Consider the following 27,365-nt stretch of genomic DNA (forward strand, 5'->3'; position numbering starts at 1 on the left):
AAAAAATTAAAATTGGCCATGACAAACTTTTTAAACAGGTTTAATGTTGTCTGAAAATACTTTCACAGACTCTTAGACACCTAATACTAGTAAAAAGATAAAGGAGAGAAAGAAAAGGAGGAAGAAAAAGCAAAAGAAATGGAGGCAGAGAGGAAGAAATTAAAAATTATGATCAAATTCAAGAAATATTTCTTAACATTTTGTCTTTCTGACCAACACTTTGAATCACCAAGAGAGAGACAGTGTTTTCCAAATACGTTTGACCATAGAAACTGCGTATCTGGAAGATTCGCCTCTCCTGGAATGTACCTCGAATATGTTGGTTGAGTGAGCTTTTCTAGTCTGAAGCAAAGGGGTCTCGACTGACAGGTGGTAAATCCCAGGAAGTGCTACTTATACTGATACTCTGACCAGCTTTCAGGAGAAGAGCTGACAACAGTCGCAAACACTCCTGCTCGTGTGGTGTCCTAACTAATAAGTGAGTACAAACTCAGACATATGAAGCATGCTATCCTTGGCAATTAGGTGAAAATAGCTGTGCGGGTGGAGATGGCCACTGAGTGCCCCATGCTTCAGAAAGTTTTGCATGGCCCCTGGGCTTCCAGATGAGGGGCCACGTCAGCCCCTCATTGACCTGCTCCGCCTAGACCAGGAGCTCAGACTCGCCAGTGGCCAGGCAAGGGCTGGAATGCTCTGCAACGTCATATTGAGACCATACGCTCTGCTCAGTCCTGCGATGGTTACCCGCCAGGGGATATGGGAGATCCAGAGCAACCCTTTCAGGTTTGAAGAACAGGTCACTGAACATTGACTCATTGGCTCAAAGCATGGCTAGTCTCTCTCAGGCTAGAGGAGAGCAATCAAGAGAAGTATCTGACAGCGCCTGAGCTGGCGGGGTGGAGAGCAAAGAGCAGGGCTCTGTTCAATTTCACACAATCCTTGTCTAAGGGTACAGTTAGAGGTGGCTCTTCAAGCCGCAGTTTCCATCCTGGGGTTCCATAACTTTCTTCCCAAGACTTAGGATTGGCTCATTGAAGGTAGACCAGAACATTTTTTGTCTATTGCCATCTGTATATAGAGCAGCCCACTCATTTAATAGGGTTTTGCTTGCTTTCTGAAGTAAAGATACTCGGCTCTTGTTTTTCAGTAGCACAGCTTTCCCCAGACATTGCCTTGCCTAGGAGCCCATGTGCAGGAGACGTGTGTCACTGGGAAAGCCAAGCTGGGGGAGGCACAGGGCCTGCTCCCCCTCTGGCCCGCCCTGCCCTACGGCCTGGGCTGTCTTCGGGAGCGCCAGGTCTCCCAGCAGCAATTCCAGATCCTCTGTCGTAGAAGAAAGAAACCCTTTGTCACTTTGCTTACCACATCTACACAGCATGTACTGTGTAGAATGAAGACACAGGATCGTTCTGTACCTTTCCACAAAACATCTTACTTTCCTTCCAGAAATGTGCATCTAGGATTTGTACGTAACGTTCCACAGAGGCTCGATTTTACTAGAGCTTCAATTTCAGTTTTACAATTGGATGCTTTAAAATGTCTCACTCTATCCTGCTGGGAAAGACCTCAGTAATGAGAAAGAGATGGCTCAGATGATCAGGAAGGAATGTGCTTCAGAAGAAGTTGGGTCAGCAAGATACTGCTGGTGTAAATCATTAAAAAGCTGTTTTCTCCTCAGACTTCACATGCCAAAGATTTGATCATAATCCTAGATATAAAATAGGAATGTTCAACAGCTTTTAACTCTTCAGTTTATTGCAAGCACAAGGGAGACAATAACTCAAACGTCAAGTTACTTGAATAAAAACAATTATTTAGTAACTAAAAAATCAAGGGAAGTTACTTAAATATCAGAAAAATATTTCAGGTTTCAAGATAACCTCATCTAGGAAATTCTAGATAATTCATAAATACTCAAGTGCTGCATCTAATAAACACGCCAAAAATATGTTAGCTCCTTTATACCACCATATGTGTATACTTCTGGATCGTATCAGAAAGAACTTGCAGGCCAGGGATTTAGCTTAGTGGTTCTGGCACCTGCCTCAAAAGCACAAGGTCCCTAGTTCAATCCCCAGTACCGAAAGAAAGAAAGAACTGGCTTTCAGCAATGTGTCATTTTATGATAGAAATAAAATAGTTACCACCTGACCTTCCTTTTCATTTGTGATCAAAATCAGCAAGTAGTGTTGAACTAGCTTCTCATCTATCAAAATGTGCTACCCTGGTCTGAAACTGGCTTGATAATTGGGCCTGGACTCAGTATTTGCAGCACTTCCTTTCACAGTATGAAGTAAGCTTTCTCCTTTGAACTTACGCGATAGAGTTGTAGAGAGCCTGCCTGAGGACAGTGAGTACTTTGCACTAAAACTTAAATAAATAAGAGAGGCGGTCAGTGTTTTCCCGATAAATAAATGCACAGTACTGTGCATGTAGGTATCTATGGGAACAGAATTAGGAAGAGTCAGTTAATAAGCTGTAGTACATCCATGAAATGTGCTGGGCAGCCCTTACAAATCATGTACTCAGATCCATGTAGAGATAGGTGAGATGCCTGAACACACAGCTAAGGAGGATTCGTATGACTTCATGCTAGTTGGCTGGAGCAGACGCTGCTGCCGCCACCCTGGTGTCCAGCCCTGTCCCTCCAGGCCTACTCTTCTGAGTGCAAGTCGAGCCCGTTTCCATTGAATGCTCTGCTCTAGCCATGGGGACTTGTCTGGCCGATAGGCAGGACGGGCAAGAAGTGCTCAGAAGTTTGTGTCTCCCGAGCAGCCCTCATTCCGTGACTCATTGAGCCGGAGGGCAGCTTGGCCTGAGCTGGGGCCACTCTCAGGTGCCCACGGGATGGCACCACTAGCCAGGGAAACCTGAGCATCAGCGCAGCCTGTTCACTCCTCCTTCCCTGCCTCCCTTTGCCCTGTCACTGTCAGGACGGAGTTGCGCTCAAATCTTGACCTCGGGTTCTGCTTCTAAGACAAGGGTGTTGCCTGGGAAGCTGTCATCACTGGAGAAGCTGGCTGAGTGGATGAACCAATTAATCATCAATCGTTGATGATTAGATCCCTACTTCTCGCACTCTGGAATCATGTTGTATAGTATTGTTCTTGCAAAAACAAAAACAACAAAACTGAGAAAAACAGCCTAGCTGGGTGTTGTTGACAAACCGCTTACCACCGCTGCCCCTCACCTGTGGAACAAAGCAGTGTTATCTACTTCACAGTACTGTTATAAGTACTAAATGGCACACGCGTGCAGGCTGCTTTAACAAGGGCCTAGCATGCATGCAGTAAGTTCCCTTTTAGTATATTATTTCTTCTTTCACTAGCAAGTAAGTGTAATTAAACTAGAGAGCTAAAAGGTAGTTATTCTAATTGGCAAAATTAATCTTGAGAAACAAATGACCTCTTTATTATGTCATATTTTACCCAGCACCAGAATTTCCTCAACCCTCTCCTTACCGACATGCAAACATTAGGTGCTGTACCCCTTTAACTGGCTCATACTAACCTGCCTTTATGTTTTCAGTGTTTATTTAGTTTTCAGTGTTTATTTAGTGGCCCTAGGTGGCATTCCTGTCATCAAGCCTAATTCTTCTTTTCTGATTAAACCCAGGGGGGATGGAGCCCCCCAAGGTGACGGAGATCTCCTGGCACTGGAGATCTTGGAGCCCTGGGAGGTGTCTGTCATGGGGAGGGTAGTGGGAGACTCGGCCTGAGGCTGGTAATGCTGAAACAGAATTCCAGGAGGGGGAGCGCCAGCTGGGGCTGCTCAGTGGGGTGCTGCCCCCCGAGATTCTGTCACTTATCCCTGGTTCCCTGACTCCTCTTTGGGCCGCTGGGACTGGCGAAAGCTAACCCCAGGAGAGCTGTAGGGCTGGGCCATTGTCCAGCAAGGCCAGCTCTGTGGGCCGGAGGCAGGGAGGGTCCTTTTCCCTACAAGTCACTCGGAGCGTAGTGATGATCAACATTTTTTTTCTTACCCTAAGGGCCAATTTGGGGGACATAAAAGTGTTAAGGAACGCAGTTTTTGTATCTTATGTTCAGGAAACTTTGCATTTGCAGTTACAGTGAAGCACTCACTTGTTGATTCTCATTACCACAAAACTTCACTCTTTCCTGCTAAACTTTCAGAACCCATGTCTCTACAGTTTGTCGGTTCAATGTTGGGCTTTAAACTGAATTCCGAGGGTGACTCTGACTTGGTCGAAGTGTTGTGGGCAAAGGGCCGAGGCCGTGTAGTGGATGGGAGTGGTATCGCATCCCGGCTGATAGAGCTGCCACTAAGAATGCTGGGCCTCAGTTCCCTTATTATAAAACAGAAACAATAACAGCCTCTTCCTCATAGTCTGCAGCGACCATTTAATTAGATAATGCAAGCTAATTTGTAGGATAGAACCTGAGAAATACCAAGTGTCCCCTGAACTGTGTCATTGTGTAGCTGTTGTTATTGTTAGGTTCAGCTGTACATCAAGGATAAGGAGGCCAGCCCTGTTTCTAACAATGAAGAGAGGAGTTATCATCTGTAGAGGATGTTTTCGGCGTCACAGAAGATGCATAATGGCTGTTGGCATGGACTGAGATTAAATTTTAAAAATTAGCAAGTGACAAATTAATTTACATGTCCACCTCAGTTGTCCCCACTCACTCTCTCTAAAAGAGGCTAGATTGGAAGTTTGTTGCAATACTTCCCCAAAAGAGCATGGTGGTGGGAATTGGATAGATGGAAGGCTTGTTATCAGCTTTCCCAAAACAAACCCGAGACGAGGACTGGTGTGCGGGTGGTTTCCTTGGTAAGTGACCCCTGGGGGCCCCGTAAGGGATGCAGCTGGGAGACAGGAAGGGAAGAAGGGTGATGCAGAGTGGGTTCCTGCGCAAGTTTCCAACGGGGCGGGCCCGAGACTCCGGGAAACTGGGCGACGTGTCTCGAGAGGACAGTGCTGCACCAGGCCGTGATGAAGCTGGGGTTGTAGCCACCCTGCTGTTCACTGGTCAGAAGTCTGTGGCCTTTAACCCTCTGACACTGGACGCGAGAAGCACCGGCCTGCAGGTCATGAAACCCTTCAGGCAGAGGTCACAGGTGCTGGTATTAGAAAGCTATCCCTGTGTGCAGAAACGCAAGGCCCAGAGATACAGGTGGGCAGCTGATAGCCTCTCATGCCTGGGGGACTTTCAGGTCATTTGGCCTCGCCCTGTGAATGGCACCATCCGTGTCATGTATTCATTCTCTCAGTAAGTGTGTTTATTGAGCATCCTTCAGTGCAGGTAAGGCCCTGAACTATATGGTATACATTGGCTGGCAAAATAGACATGGCCCCTCCCGCATAAAATGTACAACTAGTTGGGGTGGAGGAAAACAATAAACAAGTAGGAAATATAAAATAAAATGCATGTAGAGACACAGGTATACATATGATTTTATTGTGATTCCCGTGAAGAAAACGAACATTGTGCAGCGATGCGAAGGAAGTGTTGGTGAGGATGGAGAGGTTCAGAAGGGCCTCCCTGTGGAGGGGCCTTGAACGCAGTCCACATGAAACAGGAGGAGTGTTCCAGGCAAAGCGAGCAGCAAGTCCTCAAGGGAGAGGAAATGAAGCAGCAAGCAGGCAGGGAGGAGATCCCAGATGTCGATGACGGTCTTGAGGGGAAATTAAGAAGGCTGATGGAAAGGGAGGAGCTAGGCTATTCTGGATTAGCCGACTGGAGGAGACGCTGCTGATGAAACGGCATCTGAGTGCAGACCTGAAACGGCCAAGCAAGAGGCCACCGCCAGGACAGCGGAGGCTGCAGGGCAAGTGAAGTCCGGCGGGGCCTGGCCTCCGAGCATGGCGAGGTGGGGACCAGCGTGGGAACCGCCACCTGCGCGATTGCAAGGAGGCTGGGGAATGGCAGCAGATGGAGCTGAAGAAAGAGGCAGAGCAGGGTCGGGTGGATCTGGAGGGATCACACCCAGCAGCATGACAGGTTCGGTGCTGACTGAATGGAAAGTCGCTGGGGCTCTAAGCAGAGGAGCCACGCAGTTTAGATTCGTGACGATCTGGCAGTGGAAGTAGACAGATGAAGGGTCACAGAGCCGGGGTGAAGCCGAGGACAGTAATGAGACAGCTGTGGCCACCCGGAGGGAAAGAGAGAGGGAGCGGGCGAGGCCGTGGAGAGGCCCAGGCTGCGGCGCGGCTCCGGGCAGTCGTCTGTGCGGTCCCCTACGCCTCACCTCCCGCGAGACTCGCGTCCGCACCCTGCTCTTGCCTGTCACCTGCTTCCATCCCCGCTGCCAGGGGGGCTGTGCTATTTCTCGGGTGTGCGGAGGTGGGGCTTTCGAGAGCTGATGGCTCACGGGTCCTCTGATGAGTCCCACGGAAGAGCGGTCGGAGGTGGGGCCTGGCTGGGGGAGGGGCTCTCGGGGGGCGCGGCCCGGGTCCCGCGTCCTCCTCGCTCTGCTTCCTGCTGGGGCGCAGCGTCCTTGCCCGCTTTCTGCAGGCCGTTCCAGGCCGTCCTGGGCCGAAGCCCTGAGCCGGGAAACCTCTCCTCCTCTCCGCTGCGGGGCACGGGCAGCACATGCAGAGCGGTGCATCCCCGACCCGGGAGCCCCTTCGGCGTCTGAAGTCCTGTGCTCCTGACGCGGGTTTGCGGGTGCCCTTGAGGCCACTAGTTTTCGTGCCAGCACCAGCCTGGGCAGCGAGAACGGGGGCAGGCGCCGGCTGACTTGAAGGACGAACGTGGACGCTTCTCCGAAGAGCGGAAAGCGCTGAGAGCCTGTGCCCGGACGGGGACCTGCTCCGCGGAATATGGCTCTGAGCAAGTCTTGGCCCGTGAGAGTCCAGTCCGCCCGCCCGGGGAAGAGCTCAGAGCAGGAGGTCAGACCGGAAAGCTGATGCGGCTCAGGGCCGGGATCAGAAAGGCACCCACAAGGCGGGCCGGAGCCTGGGCTGCGGGAGACGCTGCCACCCCGAGGCGGAGGCCGCCGGCGAAAGCGGGAAAGCGGCCGGCCCGGCCCATAAGCCGAGGACCGCTCTTACAGTTTTCTTTTTTTGGCACCGGGGATCGAACTCGGGACCTTGTGCTTGCGAGGAGGCAGGCAGCAGAACCACTGAGCTAAATCCCCAGGCCGACGGCTCTTACATTTTGAAATGATGCTCTAGGCAATACATAAGAACCCCTCAAACAGCCTCAGTTTTGCTTCTCGACCTGTTAAGGCTAAACTATTTAATATCTGCCCTAAAAAGAAGAAACATTTTACTGACCCATGGCAAGAGGTGTAGAAAGAGGCGGTAGCCTCACACACAGGCAGGGCCTGTCTCAGAGAAGGGGAGGCAGGGCGAGAGGAGGAGAGCAGAGCAGGAGGGCCCGGAGGAGATGAGCCCACCGAGAGGACTCCCCCAGGGCTGCCGGAGACGGGGCTGTCCCTCGCTCCGCCCTCCAGAGCACCCACCCCCACCCCCGGCCGACCACCTGGACGCCAGTTGGTGAGGAGCAGGCTCTTGGAGATGCCAAGCAGGCAGAGGAGCAGCAGGGGAAAGGAGAGTCCCACGCTGGCCAGGAACCCTGGCAGCACCCAGCAGAAGGAAGGGCACAAATTCCAAGAAATTACATGATACAGTTTCTTTACTTCAGTAGCACAGGGCTTGCTCTCATGCCTGCCCTATTTAGATAAAATCTGAACAGGCTGTTAAAGACCAGGATTGGGGTACTTAGCAAAGAGGATCGTGGGTCAGGTAATCAAGGTGTTGTTTCTGCTGCACTCCTATAGGGAGGTGAGCAGTGCGAGATTCAGCCAGGGTGCAGAAGGGCCCTTTAGGGAGCTTTTGGGTCTCACTGTGCATCATTTTGCAGAGCAGGCATAGGGGATGTGGTGGGGAGAGCCTCATCACCTGGGAGACTACACCCTGGGAGAACACAGACATAGCCTTGTTGTAAGTTGTAGAAAGAAGTTCTAGTTCTCCCTTAAACCTGTGTTTGTTTTCTGTCCTGGAATAAGGAGAGAGAGAGAGATGGGGGGAAGAGACACAGAAACAGACAGAGACAGACACAGAGAGATACACAGAGACACAGAAACAGACAGAGACAGAGAGAACGAGGAGGGGAAGAGACACTGAGTGGCCTAGAAAAGTTGTCCTCAGTGATAACCCAAGAATACCAAAAGGAACCATCACACACACATCTGTTTGCTGTATCGTGTCCCCTGAAAATGTTAGGTGCTGCCCTTGTTCCCATCAACCTCCATCCCTGCTTCTCTTGGAAAGTAGATGTTAAGCCCATCACTGTGTCCTCAGGGGACTGGAAGTCCCACAGTGCCTCTCAGATTTCAGGCTGCTGTGAACTGGGTGGTGGAGCCCATGTTCGTCCCTGACAGAAGGGCATTTTGTGACCTCCAGGGCCAAGGGTCAAGGGAAGAGGAGGCACGTGCTCAGGCTGACTTGCTCGCCACACGCTCAAGAGCCAGAATCCAGACATGGAAGCGTAGGACTGGGGCGCCTGGAACAAGGAGCAGGCTGGGATTCACACTCCCTGGTTCCCCTCCTGGACACTGCTGTGCGATCCCAGAGGTGCTGGGCTTTAGAGTCATTCTAGGGTGAGGCTCAGGAGCCTCCTACCTGCACCCTTTCCTGCGGAAAGCTTGTTAAAAATGGAGATTGCAGGGTCCTACCCAGGCCTACCCAGTCAGCATCACTGGGGCGAGGCCCGAGACTGCATTTCACTAAGCAGCCAAGTGAGTCTACACCCGCAGCCAGCAGAGCAGCCAACCGGAGGGTTCTGCGGAGCTTCAGTGGCGATGTCCTGGTGTTTTGTGTGTTAACATTGCCGGATTTTAAAAAATTGGTATTATACCTCGATTTAAGAAAATACTTGCTTTTCTTAACAGGCAAAACAGAAAAAGAAAACAATATGAATAAGAAATGGATGTTCCTGTTTTGTGTCATTTCAAAATTATCTATGATGGCATGTATTACTTTTAGAATGAAAAAAAACATAAACTTGACCAGAAAGCAAATGGCGATTTAGATGTCATAATAATGAGCAAACCAGCACCTTCGCACTCCCAACGCGTCCCCTCCAGGATGTCCCCTTAAAAAGACTAAAGTGGTCATTGTCTTCACCCCTAGGCTGGGCATGAGGGTGAAAGCGAGAGAGAGCAATGTTATCCCGTCTGCCATTCCGTCTGTTGCACCTGTCCGCACACCCATGTGTCGATTCCCATTACAAACACCATTAACAGTGGGCTTGGTTACCACCCTCCTGACTGTCAGGAGAACACTACAACTGCCAGGACCAGTTTAATTTTACTCCTCTTTTTGCAAATCAGCACACGGGGGCTTAAACTTTGAGTCCACACTATTAGTAAATGCCAGACTTAGAAATTATTCCAATATTCAGCCTCATCTCCGTGGGGTTGTTTACCCCATGCCCAACTCTTTCAACAGCATAGAAGGATGCTGAAGATGAAGATGATAATGAAAGCAATGTACAGCATCATTATCATCAAATAGAGGCAGCATGGATGACTTTACCATCACCAGGAGCTATGTGAGCCCCTCTGTGGGCTGCACCTTTAGTACCAGCAGCGTACCTGAAAGGTGGCCGCTCGGAACAGCACCTTGTCAGATGAGGAGACGGAGGCTCTTGGGTTGAACAACTTGCCTGTAGGCACATAGCTCACAGAAGTACAAGACCAGACTTTGGACTCATGGGTCCAGTTCACTCCAAAGACCATGTTGCTCCCCAGCATGCTGCAGAAGCAGCCTCGATGTCCCCGAGTTGACAATACCCAGTGTCGCAGGCTCCCTCCTCACTCTCAGACTTACAGCTCACTCTCACAGCAGGCCAGGAAGGTGGGTCAGGAGGGACTTACAGCTCGGTTCTCAGGGACATTCAGTTCTCTGGGACCTGGGATTGCTGGGATTTGTTTTCCAGTTGATTTTTTGAGTCCAGGAATAAACTGTGAAGAAAAACAACAACAAACAATTCCAGTCTAAAACCGAAATAATTAGCCTTTTTCCTTTTTGCAGCTGGATAGAATTTGAAGTAAATGAGCTGTTGTGGATATAGTTTGTAGAACTTCATATATTTCAGTTTGAATGAGTATACACCAAAGAGGCAGCTGTCACTAAGTCACACAAATGAAGGGTTTTATAAGAACAAAGTTATTCCCAGGGGCGCAGTGCTTCCCGCAGCAGATTCTCGTTTCCTGGCAAGGGGGCAGGTTGTAGAGGGAAGCACGTGAGGATCCAGAGGTCCCAGACACTAACCAAGGAACTGCAGCGCCTTTGATTGTGGTGAAGGATCTATAGTTATGATACCCCACGAAGTTAACCTTGAGATGTCGGAAATAAGTGAAAGGTGCAGAGAGCAACTGTTCCGGCTAGAGTTCAGCCTTGTGAGGTATACTTGGTAAGCTGTGAATTTTGCTCAACAATCTCTATGAACATGTTTTGTTTCTGTATATCTACTAGGGGCTTTGTTTTTGCCCTTTCTTTTACCGACTTGCATTCCAGCATTTAAAGCAGTTACATTTTCTGTTGCTCCTTTCCACATTTTAAGGTGTATTTTTATTAGAAAAAGTAACTCTTTTTTTTCTATTCTGAGAAGCCTTTTAGCAAACCTATGGAGATGTTAAAAAGACCGGTGGTTACCAGGAATTGTGAGTGGGTGAGAAGGGTGAATAAACAGAACACAAAGGATTTTTAAGGCCATGAAAACAAGGTACCACAACAGTGGGCAGGGTGGACACGCGTCACTATGCATTCGTCAGTGGCCTGAGAACGTACAGCACAAAAAGCAAACCCTGGTGTGAGCTATGGGCAATAATGACGTGTCCGTGTTGGTCACGGCAGTGACAGCAGGATGTGCTGCTCCGTAGGGAGGTGAGGACAGAGCAGGCTGCGAATGTGGGGTCAGGGGTTGTGACAAGCACTGTCTGTTCCTCCCTCTCCATTTTGCTGTGTACCTAAAAATGCTCCAAAAAGTCCTTTTTTTTTTTTTTTTTTTTTGTATTTTGAAACAGGTTCTCACTATGTGGCTCAGGCTGGTCCCAAACTTTCAGTCCTCCTCCCTCCGCTTCCTGAGTGCTGGGATTCCAGGTGTGAGCCACCACACCTGGTAAAAGTAGTCTTTTTCTTAAATCTCAGACAGAAATGGATTAAGTAGGGTGACAGAGTCATCCTTAAAGTAACTCCTCAGAGACAGTCCCTCTGAAGAGCTTCGTGGTCGCTGTTTGGTTACGCGTTTGGCAGTGTGGGTGTCACACCCAGCCTGCAGCCCCGCTGCACCCCGAGACTCGCTGTCAAGAGTTTGCTGTGGATCATTTCAGACTTTTTCTTTATGTACTCATTTTTATGCAAACTGGTTCTAGTGTAAATACTATTTTTCACATCACTTTTTATTTTAAAAATCATTTGAAATATCTTTTTGCATCAGCCCTTGGGTCTACCACATGTTAATTTCTATTTATTTTTGCATTTCTGAGAATCAGACCCAGGGGTTCTCTACCACTGAGCTGAATCCCAGGTCCTTTTATTTTTTATTTTGAGACAGAGTCTTTCTAAATTGCCAGGGAGAGCCTTGAACCTGCAGTCCTTCTGCCTCTGTCTACCGGGTAGCTGGGATTACAGATGTGTAGCACATGATTTGTGTCACAACCTATCATTTAGCTTTACCATAACTTATGAAGCCAACCACCTACTGGTACACATTTATATTGTTTCCATTTTCCACTGTTACAAATGATGCTATAACTAACATGGTTTTGTAATTTCATCTGCAAGGTAAGTCTCTGGGCCAAAAGTTATACACACCTTACATTTTTAAATAGATTTTGCTAAAATCTGTAGAAAACAAGTTATTTGCCTAACAGGAGACTATGCAAGTGTCTGTTTCGCTACATTCCTCCCATTGGGGAATATTATGAATGCATTAATGATTAGAGTGGACGGATACGTGTACATTATTATACAGCAAAGAAGCGTGCACTCACTCATGCCTCTTCATGTCGCACCCCCGCACGCCCGCCCTGTCACCCACTGGCTGCCCCAGCTGTCTCGGGAAGCTGCATTTCTCCAGGCACTCCGGGGAGACTTCTTACCAAGGCCCTGTGCCCGGCAGCGAGGACACTTAGCATCGACAAGGAAACAGGTTCCGTTTTCAGGGGCCTTGTCCTTCTTCAGAAGACTTCACAGTTAATGACACTGAGACACACAGAAGTCACAATCCCCATCCAAGACGCATGGAAAGACCTCACTCATACAGGAATTTGCACTCACGTCCCCCAATCCTTCCCCAACGTGAGCATCACAGCGTCGCAAGGCAGATAATTAGCATGCAGGCCCTGTTAGTCTTTACTAATGACAAGGAAGTCTGCAACAGCCTAAATTCACAAAGGTATGTTTGCATAGTGTGTGATATCAGTGTTCACGAGTTCTGAGAGCTCATGGATTTATCAAAGCAGCTGACATCATGGCGCTCCCCTTAACAGCACTCATCATACGCCGGCCCTGGAAGGAGCCCATCCAGCAGTGTCAGAGAGGCAAACTACCCCAGAGCGTTGGTCCTCAGGGAGTTGATGCCTGTGTATCTCTGACTTTATCTGATGCTGCCCAATGAGAGGAACCAGCTCTCCAATCTCCCCTAAGTCATCACACCTGTCGTCTGAGAAAGTGGGAGCCACAGATAATCACCATTAACAGGACTTTTGTCAGGGTAGGGTACTGCCTTAGGATGAACTTTACCACTTCCAAATCTGAAATTACTGCTCTGATTGCCACGATCTTTAGAGATAGAGTTCAGATCCTCTGCAGTGTGAACATTCTCTAACAAATGATGAAGCTTAATGTTTGCTTTGTACAGATAAAAGAAAAAAGTGCAGCAGAAATACTCCATCATGAAACAAAGAGTGTCATGGGAGGAAATGAACCCAAATGCCTCCTGTTGTGCGAGACACATGACGGAATGTGCTGAGAGCTCCTTCCGCACTCGGGCCCATCCCTGGTGCCAGATGATTGCATTTCTATAGTTTTAAGAATCACTTCAATTTTCGACCAAAGGCTGCTAGCCAGAGAAACAGTGCATCTCTGGCATTTTCTATCATGCTTTCTGGAAGAGAAATACTCATAGTAAGAAAAATTAGCAAACTCAGCTCTTCCTTCAGAGCCCCGCTGTGTCTCAGGGGCAGAGGTGCCCCGTCTCTGTGGATCCAGCCTGGGATCTGTCATGACCTCGTCCTGGGCCTCCAAGGCTGGCTCATGGGACGATAGGTGGCCACCATGGTGCCAGCCAGTCAGTGGGTGAGGAACAGCCACTGGCACGAAGGAGACTCATTCATTCCACACAGCTGTCGCGCTGGGTGCCAGGGACTGTTCCTGGTGCTGGCGATGGAATGGAGAGTAAGACAGACTGGGTCTTCTCCCAAGCATCACACGGAAGTGGGGGGAAGAACAGAGAAAGTAACAGACAGAAGGCCAAGTCTGTGGCAGTTATAGCCAGCAACATGGTAAAATGCAAACCCAGTGACCCAGATATGACTGGGCAGGGTGGGGCCACAGGGGTTCCTGCCGGGGGACATCGAACTGAGGTCAGAATGGCAGGAAGGACAAGCCGGGAAGATGGAGAAGAGACCAGTGCAGGCGGCACAGCAGGGCCCAGGCAGGAAGAGGCCCGGGCCAGCACAGCAGCGGAGGAGCAGCGTGGCGAGAGCACAGAGGGTGGAGATGGCCAGGCCAAGAGCACACACAGCCTCCCGGCCCGAAGCCGGAGCCGCCTGCACTCTGTTCCAGGTGAAATGGCATCTTTCCCAAAACCAGGGAGTGAGGCGGCCTGATTTAAATATCGCAAGGATCATTTTAATTGCTGTGTGAAAATATATTTTCCAGTGGGATGAGGAGGGCAGTTAAACGGCTAGTAAAGTTAATCTAGACAGGGAATAGCAGGGGCTTAACTCAGGTTTCCGTGGTTCAGAGGGAGGAAACTGTTCAGGGTCCATTTGAGCTATGATCCATAGAACTGCTTGATGGAAAGCGCACCTGGGAGAAAAGGTCAGGCCGAGAGGGAATCGCGTTTGGGGCCCAGAGCCTGGGAGGTCAGGGAGCCATCACTGGGAAATGGGTCACTTACCGGGCTTTAGAAATGTAAACTTGAGGTATGCAGTAGATGCAGCAGTGGGTCTTCTTTAAATGAGTGAGTGAAGGGCTTGTAGCGCACTGCGCTACAGCAGTCAGATGCCCCATTTGGGCAGTTCGCCTGAGAAGCAGCAGGAAAGGAGAGACAGGGAGTTGCACGTTCCCAGGGAGGTACAGTCAAAGCAAAGCAGCCACGCTGAGCTCCATGCATGCCGCAGGTATAAGAGCAGAAGGTGAATAAGAGAGACACCAGCCACAGGAGTGAGAGTGTCACTTAGCAGCAAGGACATCTGGAGAAGCCCGCAGCGTGGGAGTGGGAGGCGAGCTGCTGGTCCCAAGGCTCTGTCTCCCACGTTCTGGCATTGCCGTGTGTCCTTCCAGAAATACGCTCCCTTCTTGAAGTAACCTAAATGTTCACTGCTTTTCCTAAAAACAAAAGGCCAGACAGCAATGAATAAGTAGGCACACGGAGTACTGGGAAGATGACTAAGACCACATCGTTGTCTTCAAGGAGTTCACAGTTCAGTGGAGAAGAAGAGATAGAATACAAAGAATTGTTACACAAAGTCAAGATGGGGTGTTGAGGCCATTAAAACGTTATTTGTCACTGGGATTAAATGTTATTTTTTAATGAAACAAAAAATAAGGTATACATCCCACCACTGGACTCTGCACTGTTATACAAAGTATAACAATGTGCTAATTTCTATTAGCAAATACGTGGTATTATATAAAGTATTAAATTTCCTTAATTTGGGTCATGGTTTTTACCATATCTGTAAACTACTTGAATTTTTATTTGCTTATATTTTCATTTGCTTAAACTCACTTTTATAATTTAAATACATATGTTAGCCCCATCATAGGCAATAGAATCTTCAAAATAATGAAATGTGTGAAAGTCAAGAGCAGTCCTCCATGCACCTAAAATCATCTCACAATCACTGGAGCTACATGTACTGAGTCTTGGAAACTCTGACATGGACAGAAGAGCTAGACTTAGTTGTAAGACCTGACTTTGGACTTGATTCCTTTCCCTGCAACTGTGCATCATGGGTGAGTCTATCTCTTTTACCCTCAGCAGTAAAACTGAGTATAATACCTGCCCTGCCCACCCTACCAGGTGACTCAAGGGTCAAACAAACCAAATGCGTCAAAGTGCTGTGCAGAAGAAAAAGGACTCGGCTAGTGCTGGGTGGGCTGTAATGCCATGGAGTGGCTTCCTCATACGCCTAAAAGCCAGAAAGAATGATTTCTCCACTCAGCTGTGTCCCCAGAACGTTCGAGCCTTCTAGTGTTCTCTAGACTTGGCTTCATTTATTATCAGAACCACGCAGTTTGGACTGAGCTCATTCCTTGCTTTTGTAAATTTTCCAACTATTTCTAGCAATCAGAACCCATCTTCCTGAGTGTACTGAGAAGTCAGAGCGAAGGCGCCTTCCTTTTAAAATGGGCTCAGAAGTGTAACATAGACATAATGCAATGTGAACAGGACTCAGTGCCACTAATGGGCTGGAGTCTTTGTATGAGAGAATTAATGTCTCTGACTCTATTTCTTAAAATCTCTACCTTGTCAGTGTACAATCAATAGATCCAAAATATTACCATCCATTCATTACACATTAACATAGTAACATTTGGGATCTACTGGTTTAAATAGATGTGTTGTTAAAACTAGTTTCACCTGTTTTGTTTTTAGTACTTTTAATGGCCACCAGAAGCTTTTAAATTAGACATATATCTCCCATTGATGACTTGCCTTGTATTGAATAGTGCTGATTTTATACATGCTTTAAGACTATGCTTTTAGAGAAGTTTTAAATTCACAGCAAAATTGACAGAGAGGTCTAGAGAGCTCCTGTTTCTCTCTCACTCCACACATGCACAGCCTCCACCATGACCAACATCCGGAATGGTGATGAGCTTCCGCTGATGCATCACTACTGCCCAAGTCCACAGTTCCTATTAAGGGTCATTCTTTATCTCATGTACTTTATAGGTTTTGGCAAACGTACAATCACATTTATGCACCATTATAGTATCAAGTAGAGCATTTTCACTACCCTAAAACTCTGTGCTCCATTTTTCACCCCTTTCCTTTACTGCAAACCTCTGTTACCACTGCCTATTTTTATTACTGTCTCCATAGTTTTTCCTTTTGCAAAATAGAATCATGCAGTATTTAGGTTTTCTGAATTGGCTTATTTCACTTAGTAATAGGTATTTAAAGTTCCTGTGTCTTTTCAAAGCTTGTTAGCTCACTTCTTTTTAGCACTGAATAATATTTCATTGTCTGGATGTACTGCAGTTTATTCATTCACCTCTCAGAAGCTTCCAAACCAAGAGAAATGTAAATAAAGTTGCTACACACACCATGTGCAGGTTTCTGTATAGCCATGACTTTAAGTCCTTTGGGAACATAGTGAGGGCTGTGATAGCTGGATCATATCATTAGAATACCATTAGCTTTGTCCGAAACCACTGAACTGTCTTCCAAAGTGGCTGGGCCATTTCACACTCCCGCTTGAGATGCATGGGCGCCCCTTGCTCCGTATGCTCACCAGCAGTAGGTGTTGGCAGTGTTTTGGGTTTGGCCAGTCCGACAGGTGTACAGTGCTATCTCATTTTTGTTTTAATTTGCATTTCCCTAAGGACACACGATGTGGACCATCTTTTCAAATGCGTACGTGGCATCCATACCTTCTTTTGTGAGTTGTCTATTAAGATTGCTGGACAGTATTTCAATTGTTTTTCTTATAGCTGGAGTTTAAGAGATCTTTGTGTATTTTATATAACAGTTCTTTATCAGATTTATTTTGAAAATATTTTCTCCCACTCTGAAGTTTATCTTATTCCCTTGAAAATCTAGGCCGTCTTATACTTCACATTTGGAAAAGACATTGTGGCCCTTACTATAACGGTACAACATCAAAATGGCCTTTGTGAACTGGCAACAGTAGCAAAGCCTTGTCAGAGTTTAAATCTCAACTGCTTTTGTATTTTTTTTTTGTCTGTTGAAGCTGCTTTCTAAACTTACTGTTTTGTAGTAAGCTACAATTTTGAGAGAGTAGAATTTGGTCATCTATTCCAGTTTTGTTATTTGGTTATACATTATTTGATTAAAAATAATATTTTGTACTATAAGGCATTTAAGGAGTTGTTTGTATTGTATTGAAAAGTGTAAAACAGAAAAGAATTTGGAAATGCACAGTATGATGGTTGCACAATTCCACGAATATACTGAAAAGTGTAAAACAACAGTGTTTCCCCAAACTATCAAAACAACAGACATACAAATAGGTAATGTTAGAAATACATACTATAGGGCTGGGGATTTAGCTCAGTGGCACCATGCCTGCCTCGCAAGCACAAGGTCCTGAGTTCGAGCCCTGGTACTGCAAATATCAGACTGTATATTTACTGTTAATGAGTCTGAAATCAATCATGGATTATTTGGATGTCAGCAGTATTTTTATTCATATCTGTGAATAAAAACTGCTTTCAGTACTGCCATCTTGCCCAATACTAGATTGTAGATTACCATGTTCTATATAATATTTCATATTAATCTGTGAATCCAGTGCATTTTACATTGAAAATAATCTTATATAACATGCACATTCCCAGGTATCAACCAAGTAAATAGTACATATAACAAGATAAACTTTAAAATCGTTATTTTGCATTCATTGGTGAAATGAAAATACCTTTAAAATCTTGGGTCAGAGATGTTCAAGTTCTCATGCGTGTGCCCGCACCCTGTGTGGCTCTGAGCCCTCAGGCCTTGAGAGTCTTACACTGTGAGGAGGCTTGGACAGCCAGGAGCGACACACGCTGTTTGCTCCATAGAGAGCTTGTAATCGGCATTGCAAACACGTTCTGAAACACTCAAAATAACTCCCATAAAGAGATACTATCACCCCACTTAAGCTGAGAACTGGCAACTCAAAAAAGTAGAACAAATAAAACAATGATTTTTCTGTAATTCACTCACCTCCATGTTCCCCCCCACTCTACATGTTTTTTACACCCTTCCCTCTTCTGAATTTACAAAATGTCTGCTTTCCTAAGCTTGTCTACAAATCAGACACTTGCCTTTCAGTGTGCCATGTATATGTATCAGCTTCCAAGGCTAACCCACCAAAGCTCCGCAAGCTGCTGACATGTGGCACATTTACAATGGACAGCTCAAATGCAAGGTAATTAATGAAGAGAGACTGCCACAGACTGAGTATTAAATTTAAAACGTGGCTGGACCCAGATGTGGAGAGGGCAGTCTTAAATTGCTAAATGAAAAGAACAGCAGAGCACAATTTATTGGAAAGTGAGCAAGACAGAATAGAGAGATTTCTGAAATGATTTAGGAGAAGAAAGGTAGAAAGGGATTATTAGGGAGAGTGGCTCTGAGTGGAAGGAACAGAAGTGGTAGTGCGGAGGGTGGAAGAGAACGTGCAGGGGGTGCCCTGGGTGACAGGAACAGCAGCTCCCCCTGCTGACCACTAGGCCGTGCCAGGGCTGCCATTTCCACAGTAAAAGGCACTGTTAAGTCTCACTTGTGGAAAACTGAGACCCGGAAGCCTAGGTGTTAGACAGAGTCAGATGAAACTCAGTCCTATACACCACAACCAAGAGAATACTGCCAATCTAATGGGGTTCGGCTTAACCTGACCTTGCCCTAGGACACACAATTAGTAAACTTTGGGATGAAATTTCAAATGACTCCAATACCTGGCTTCAAACATTAATCCTTTCTTCTGCATTCCACACTTCTACACAGACCACGGAAGATAAACTATGTAATAGGAGAAGCTTGTGCCAGATAGGCCCTCATTCTGGCATGAAGGTGGCACACTGAAAAAGCAACAGCTGACAGAGCAAAGTTGAAGGTAGGGCAGAGCAGAACCAGTCACGAGAACACACGGGTTATGGGTGGGTCTGCCCTTTGTAACTTGCAGCTTGTCAACATTAAATATTTTGAATGTATAGAAACAGTTAATTGATATAGTGACAGCCATTTTTCCAATAGCTTGCTTACACTGTAATGTGCTTATATACAAGGCAGACATTTTAATCTCCCTCCACCCTGGAAAGCATGGTTGTATTGATTATCAATAGCTAGAGAATGTACACAAATTATTCCATTCTAATTGGCTTTATATGCATTAGTCAACAACACACTTAACAGCTAGATGAATTCAATCAATGATAATGTCTTATGAAGGGCCCTCTACGCAGACTCTTTTATTGAGTTTTGTATTTTATGCCCTGTGTCAGCATCCTGTTATTATGACAAAATACCTAAGAAAATCACCTTAAAGGACGAAAGTTTGTTTTGGCTCACAGTTTCAGAGGTTCCAGTCCATGGCCCGCTACTCCAATTGTGTAGGGTATGCTCCGGGCACTTGCTCTCTTGGGGAGGCAGAAGATAGGGCAGAGGAAAGCTGCCCACCTCACGAGTCACCAACGTCCTGCCCCCATGACCCACTGCCTTCTTTGAGGCCCTGCAGTCTAAGTCCTGTCACCTCCGATAATGCCATCAAGTTCTGAATCCAGCCATGGACCAACACACTGAAGAAGTTAGCACCTTCATGACTCCATCACCTTCCAGAAGCCCCACCTCTGAACACAGGAGCCTTAAATCCAAATCATAAACTGTCCCTAAGTTTTCTGGGCTGAAATCTCTGCCCATCAAAATGTAGCTCCGTCTGTTGTTCTGGGCTCGTCATTCTTTCTTCGTATAAAGGTGGCACAGAAATTATCCCAGCATATTTTGTTGACACTCATTCCTGCACCTTTTTCCTTCCTTCCCTTCTGTCCTCTCTTTCTGTCCCCTGTTACTCTCTCCCTCCCTTCGTTCACTTCCTTCCCTCCCTCCTTCCTTCTTTCCCACCTTCTTCCCTTCCCATCCCTTCCCCTCCCTGTCCTTCCTTCCCTGTTCCCGATTAAGCCTTGTAGAACAAATCTACCAGAGGTACTATGATTGGACAGGCCCCAACCCTGAAGGAGCAGTAGCAAAGACAGAGAACATGTGCTTCTTTCCAAGTATCACTTCCTACTTCTCAGCAGTGCACCCTAAAAGTTAGTACTTACCAATGGCAGGCCACAACATTTCCCTCATGCCCTTTCTCAAATATTTTGAGCAAAGTTGTTTTGTCCCCACCAACTAGACGAGTTGGGCCAGTGATCCTCTAAGTGATTTTGGAGAAATGTCAGTCCCATGAAATGTTCTTCCAAGAAAGAATTCAAATGTGGCTGCAAACCGCTGTAGACTGCTGCTTTCACAATGTACACTGGAATTTTAAAGGCTCCAAGAAGTCCTGTAGTAGGGAAATCTTTGTTAACCTCACATTGACCAAACTCATTTGACCACAGAAACTTTTCTTAAAATACATCTACTAACATCTCATGATTTGTCTTCCATAAGTGAACTCTGGGAAATTAGACATCAGCAAATTTTTATTGTAACTGAAAAAGAACAGCTAAATACTTTTAAAGTTTCTATTAAAATAAGAATTAAAATATCTAAGCTTCTAAAAATCTCTAATCTGGGCGAGGAATATGATTAGCCTCCTTGGGGTCAGGTGACATTTTCCTCACCAATCACCTCCAGACTATTCAGACAAGTTCTCAGACACACGACACACATGACAGTCACATATGACAGTCACATATGACAGTCCCTGAGCCCTGGGACACCGGAAATGTGGCTTTACACCTGACAACCAGTTCCAAGGAGACTGCAAACCCAGGCATCAACAGCACCGTGCAAGTAACATAAACGATGAAGAAGTCAGGATATAAAAACACCGTGAAGAAAAAGGAATAAATCAGCAGAGAGCTTCTGCCACTCTGCTCTGTGAAAACTGAGCCCCAGAATTGGTTGGTGGACACCTCATCAACAGACCAACATATTGTACAGAAATTTAAGAAGCTGAATATTTGCATAATTTCGTGTGTCTCCTACAAAGTATTTATAAGTTGCAAAAGGAAGCATTATGGTTTGGTCCAGATGTCCTCCCAAAGCCTCATGCGGATGAGGGGGGACTTTCTTTCTCAGTTCAGAGGTGGTTGAATCTGGAGTGTGTAATGCTGGGTGATGGGCGTGTGATTACTAAACCACTGCGTGAGTGACTGGTTTGGCACCGCCCTAGTCCCAGTGGTCTGAATAAGACCAAAGAGCAGATAGATGCTGTTAAACCTTTTGTTGCTTTTGCTGCCTTGTGCACGCTGTGTTGTTTCTCCTCTAGATGCCTGTTTGCCATCCCAGCCTCAGAGCCAGCCGATTATGGACTGAAACTTCTATGCACTGTAAGCCAAATGAACCCCTTCCCCTCCAACTTTGAGTGTCTAGTATTTTGTTTCAGCACCGAGAGAGAAGTAATAGCACAGGAAGAAATAGTATAGGATTGGTATGATCACAAAATTGCCTCTTTAGCCTTCTTGCCATCAATGCACATCCTCAATCTAATAATAATTTAGAAATCAACTTAAAGTGGGGGACAGGCAATCTGTGATGCCACTGACTAGTTTATCAGAAGTGGCACAGCCTGAAAGACCTGCAATAATTGTGACCTGTCCCAGGTTGATAGAGGCTAAGGAAGCATGACAACCAGATGCAAAGTGGGATTCTGGATGCTAATACAGAAAGGGCCAGCAATGGCAAGAGTGGCCAAGTTGGAAAGTCTGTAGCTCAGGCACACGTATGGTGAGATATTGACACTGGAGGAAGGTGCGTGAATGTGCAAACACTGTTCTGTTAGAAAATTTTCTGGCAGTTTAAAATTGGTCAAAATGAAAAGTCTAAAACTAAGGATAGCAGAGAAACAAAAGAAAGAAAAAGAAATGATGGGATTCACAGACTCCAACATATCAACCTACAGAAATACAGCAGAAGCCAGGAATAGGAATCACATGTGTATTTTCAGTTATCTATCGGCCACGTGAAAGAAAGTAAAATGAAACAGATGAAATCAATTTAGTAATACATTTTTTCAGCCTGCTACAGCCAAAATATTAACATTGCAACATGTAATCAATAGAGCAGTTATTGAGATCTTCCTCTAATTTTTCTATGAAGTCTTCAAACTCCAGACGATTCGGACCAGGCCCTTTCCAGCTGCTCTGGACCTGCACGTGGCTGGTGGCTGCAGGGTGACAGTGCAGGCTCACCCCCACCGAGACACTTTCTCCACTCTTCTTTTATTCTGCTTCTTTCTATGAGGGGTTTGTTCTTTCCTACCATGGACACCCCTCTTTCCTTCATCCACTCACTTAGAAGTGTGTATGTGCTCTGGGTGTTAATCTGCTCACAAAACTGACAGAAATCCCAGCTGTTCTGGAGCACCCGCTCTCAGCAAGGAGGGGAGGGGGGGCAGGAGCAGTAGCTACAGGAAATAAGTGCATTGTATAATTACGACGTGGTGTGGGCCACGGGGTGAAAACAGCTGTGTAAACCACACAGATAGACCCAGGGTGGGATTACAATCTCAAAGAGGTCTCACCGAGAAGCTGGCATTGGACCAAGAGGCTGCGGTAGAGAGACACAACTTACTCAGCCATCGGAGAGAAAAGTAGCGTCCTTCTGGGAGAGGTGTGACTAGCCCGGCTGGGGTCATGTGACCTCTTCCTGACCAATCACCATGACCAGAAAGGTGGCGGAGCACCCTTCTGATTGCTCTAACTTGCACCGTTCATCAGTCAATCACCAGTAAAGAGATGGCAGCGACCACTCTCAGCAGGGGAAGAAGAAACAATCCTACCCACCAACCCACCCACTTCGTCTTTCATAAAAGAAAGTGCAGCTCTTATTAGAAAGGTGCTACTAGGCAGAGAAAATAATAATTTGCTATTTTGCAGGAATTTCAAAAAGGAACTTCATCTGTAGTGTCCTGTGACTTCCTGAGCAGTCTGTTTACTTCTCAGTTCACCTCGAAACCTTCTCGGTTTTAACAAAGGAAAAGCAAATGGAAAGGACACAGAACTGCTGGCTAGCCAGGCCCCAGCTCTTCTAAGATTTGGTGTTGGAGAATTTAAAAACAGAATGTATTCTTAGAAGAATCTCAGCCCCTTTAGTAGAGGAAAATTGTCAGTTTATTCAGAAATGCTAGTAACAGCTAATACTAATTTTTTTTTTTTTTTTTTTTGGTACCAGGGATCGAACTCAGGTCCTTGTGCTTGCGCAGCAGGCAGCGGAACCACTGAGCTAAATCCCCGGCCCTAACACTAATTTTTAAATTCCCCATAAATGAATATTCCTGAAGAAGAGGACTTTGGGGAAGACAGTAAAAGTATTACTATATTTTGAAAACTGTACAACATAATGAGAAGCAAAAAATCTAAGCATGATATCCATGAAAATATCTTTTACTGAAAGTTCTATTAAAATAAATTTCTTAGTGACAATTGTCTTATAAAGCAGTTTTCACATAAGCTATCTTATTTGTTTTATTACAATATATGACAAGAGATTTATTCTCTCCTTCCTTTCCTATCTTTTCTCCCTCTCCCCCTCCTTCCTTCCTTCCACCAAGTAGCAAATATTGTTCTACGCACTATGGACACAGCAATAAATAAAACTTCTGTTGGGGGGGCTGACATTTAAGAGTGGGTTGCTGGTGAGTGTGTGGGGGTAGACAGGAAGGAATACAAATAAATTTTAATAAAAATTAAATTTGAAAGGATTATGTGATGAGAGGCTGAGATCAGAAGGCCTTCACCAGCCAAGTTAAGGCTGGAAAAGAGGCAGGACCTAAAACCAAACCAAGGACCTATCACCACACAACGGTATTTCCATTCTTTAGTTTTAATAGACACTCTTAAAGGGAGAGAACAATGGGAAATTTTTTAAAAACTGCTTCTTTTTATTTGGTGTTTAATAGAATCAAGTGCAACTGAACCCTAAACGAATATACTTGACCGCCACTCTCACTTCCTGGTGTAAAGGAACAGCATTGTAAACCGCCAGCCCTCCGGCGAAGCACCACAGAAATGGAAGGACCTACTTTGTTAGAACAAGAGTATCTCAGCAGAAATTAGAAGGTTTCTAAATTATGCAGCCAACTGCAGTGTTTTTACATGAGTCCAGAAAGGTTTAATCAATAAAGTTTGATTCTTTCTCTGAAATTTGAATAATTATCTACAGCCTGATGAATTTAACGCCTTAAAGATTGATTACTGCTCTCTGAAAGACTGAGAATTTTACGTGCTGCCTTATATATAGTACCATCTGAGGTTCTGAGCATGTTTTAAAATCTCTGGTCAGTGATAGGTCCTTTTTCAAGTGCTTTCCAATCTCAGCTCCTTCGGTTTCGGGACACAAGGGAAGCGTGGAGGCTGGACTTCGGAAATGAGCCACACCTCCACCGTTCAGCGTCCGACATACTGTCCTTTAAGTTAAAGGGCAGGGTGCCTCAGAAAGCACGCACTGTGGGGAAGTACGATTTGTTCATTCCACGAGACTCCTTGGCTCACCCCAGATCCAACTGGGAATCTTTCGGAGGTGGAGCCTAAGCCTGGGGTGGTTAATAAGGCTCTGGAGAGACAGCTGCCTGAGTCTCCGGCCAGGTCGCAGCAAGGCTGAGTTTGGGTCCTGAAGCTCCTGCTCACTGGCCTGGGTGCTGCGACCGTTGCGTGTAAGGAAGGGGAATGGAGATGAGGTGCCGCACCAGGTCAGTGGGTCTCTGTCCACCAGGCCTGCCAGGAAGAAGAGCGGAAGGAATGTGGGTCCAGCGCACCACAGCCTGCTGTGCTAAGTAAATGCAGCAGGAGAATTCTTCAGGGCTCATAATCCTGACATTTTAACAAGCCCTTCTGATCGCATGTCTTAATACAGCTGGAGCCCAGGCTGCCTTCACGTCTTTGTTTTGCCAAGGGAAATGCAGGTGTTTGTTCTCATGTCTTCTCTTTTAACTTGGACTCCTATCATGTGCATATTTATAGTCCAAGGAGGGAGAAGGAAAATAGGGCAAACTCGCACCTTCGGGGCCAGTTTAGGGGACCTGGGCGGGGAGGTGTCAGGCTGACAAAGATGAGCCAGGAGGTGCTTTGTTCATCGCTCCAGCCTTTTATCATCTGTAGCCCCATCTAAACAGTTTTTTAAAGGACGAAGTGAGCTATCAGGGCCGAAAAAAGCAACTTGTAATTATTGGCTCCCACGGGGACTCGTGTGCTATTTTAAAGCACTAAATGAAAGAGAAACTTCTGAGGCTTCTGCTGCTTGACCTAGACCTTGGGGCTCTGGGGAAGCTGCAATCTATTTTTCCTTCACCTTTAAAACTATAAAAGGAGTACGTGACAATTTTAATACACTTGAACAAATATAATATTCAAACAATACAAATATATTAAGTCAAAAGAGAAAGCTATCTCATACCAGCCACCCCAATTATTTCCTGCTAATTGTGCTAGTTTCCTAGATGTTTATCACCCAGATGCACGGACACACATATGATTAGACTTCCTTGAAATATAAACAAGAGAATCCCGACTCCAAATATTTTTAAACAAACAGGAGAAATCTCTTGGCTTGCATAATCATACTAATGTGAGGGCTCATGTCCGCCCCAGGAATGCTGGATGCAGGGGTTCCCACGGGATAGCTTCTCTCTCATCTTGTGCCTCAGCCCCCTTCTGTGTGTCTGCCTCAGTCTCCCCACTCTGGGCGGGGGGGGGCTTTCTTCACGTGTTGGGGAAGTTAGACGTCTATGGCCCTGGATTCACTCCTGATTTGGAGCAAAGTAATAGCAACACCACTCCCAACAGAACACAACAATGAAAAGAGAAGCATATGTCCTAGACCCCAAGGGCTGTAAATAGTTGCCTGACCGGCAAAAGAGAATTAGGATTGCTGATGGATTTAAGATTTTTAATCAGCTGACCTTAGAGACATTGTCCTGCATTACCTGGGTGAGATCAGGGTAATCCAGGGTCCCTGGAAGCCAAAGAGTTGGGGGGTCACAGTCAGAGGAAAATGAGATCTGTAAGGAAGGGCGGAGAAGCGCGCAGGGAGAAGGGCTCACCTGGCTGTTGCTAAGTTGAAGGTGGAGGAGGAAGCCAAGAGCCATGGAGTGCAGGTGGCCTCTACAGGCTGGGAGTGGCAAGGAAATGCAGTTGCTGCCTGCTTTTCTTGTCCAACACTGCTAACGTTAGGGAGAAGAGAGCAAAAATTGGTGTAGTGGGTTGAATATTGGCCCCATAAAGATGATTCCAAGCCCACCCTTGGTATCTGAGGATGCGACATTACTTCCAAACAGGGTCTTTGCAGACGTAATTTTTTGTACTTAAGGTTCTCAAGATGAAACCATCCTGGATTTGTGGTGGGTCCTGAATCCAGTGATGATTGTCTTTATAAGATGCAGAAAAGGAGAGGCCAGGGAGATAGCTGTGTGCAGATGGAGGCGAAGCCTGCCATGATGCCACACAAGCCAAAGATTGCAAGAGCTGCTGCACCCCAGGACCGGGGCAGTGCCCCGGAGCGGCTGCTCTCCAGTCTCTAGAGGGAACCGACCTGCTGGCAGCGTGGTTTCTGAGATCTGCCCTCTAGAGCCGTGGCGAATGGCATTTCTATCATCTGACGCCACCCAGTATACAGTGATTTGTCACAGCATCCCAGGAAGTCAGGACAGCGGGTTCTGAAAGCAGCTTGCTCTACCACACCACTTCATTTGGGCCCTGGCTGACTCCCCATCCCAGGGAGACAGACCTGGTGGGTCAAGTCATAAAGCCAGGCTGCAGGCAGGAGTCATTCACAATTGTCTTCTGAATGTGCTTTTTAGGCGTTTGCATTTTTTAATGCCTTTTGGTTAAACAAATGACAAAACTGCTTCCACCCCAGAGGCAGCAGGCATCCACATCCAGTGCGAGTTTGGAAAAGGGCCAGAAGGTAAAATGAGGGCCAGGTGGGTGCGCCCCTCCCAGACCTGCAGCAGCTCAGCACTTCAGAGGGTGCACCTGAGAGAAATGAGTAACTAAAGAAATGAAGGGCAGGAGGGAAGGGCTGGGGAGGAAGGAGTAAAGAAAGGAAAAAAGGAAGAAAGGGAAAAGAAAGGATAGTGGGAGGAAAGAAAAGCAGATAAAGTATGACTGTGACAAGAGAGGAGCCTCTGAAGTCCCAGCAGGGCATCTTGCTAAAATTAAGCCCTTTATGTTTAATTCATGAACACTGCTGAAAATGCTCCTAATGTGCCCGCTGCTGGCCGGAGCGGCTAGCTCCCCACCCACACTTCCCCATCCATCACTGCCGTTTCAAGTCAGCTGTGAGAAA

General features: G+C 46.5%; 1 protein-coding gene and 1 long non-coding RNA gene across 4 annotated transcripts in view; one reads left to right on the top strand and one right to left on the bottom strand.

Annotated features, from left to right (window-relative positions):
- Synpr (synaptoporin) overlaps positions 1-27,365 on the top strand; it is a 290,162-nt gene that overhangs the window by 179,743 nt on the left and 83,054 nt on the right. The window lies entirely within an intron of this gene.
- LOC110347066 (uncharacterized) lies at positions 86-22,863 on the bottom strand. Of its 2 annotated transcripts, none has more exons than XR_002391422.2 (4): positions 22,656-22,863; positions 20,195-20,421; positions 14,100-14,530; positions 86-9,933 (listed from the first exon to the last, which is right to left on the bottom strand). It is a non-coding gene; the product is annotated as an uncharacterized LOC110347066 (long non-coding RNA). The 2 variants fall into 2 exon arrangements; XR_002391421.2 differs by having other exon boundaries at positions 22,606-22,863.

This window comes from Heterocephalus glaber, unplaced genomic scaffold, assembly GCF_053883595.1.
Source record: "Heterocephalus glaber isolate CG9 unplaced genomic scaffold, H.glaber_assembly_v1.0 deba00001472, whole genome shotgun sequence".
NCBI classification, from domain to species: Eukaryota; Metazoa; Chordata; class Mammalia; order Rodentia; family Bathyergidae; genus Heterocephalus; species Heterocephalus glaber.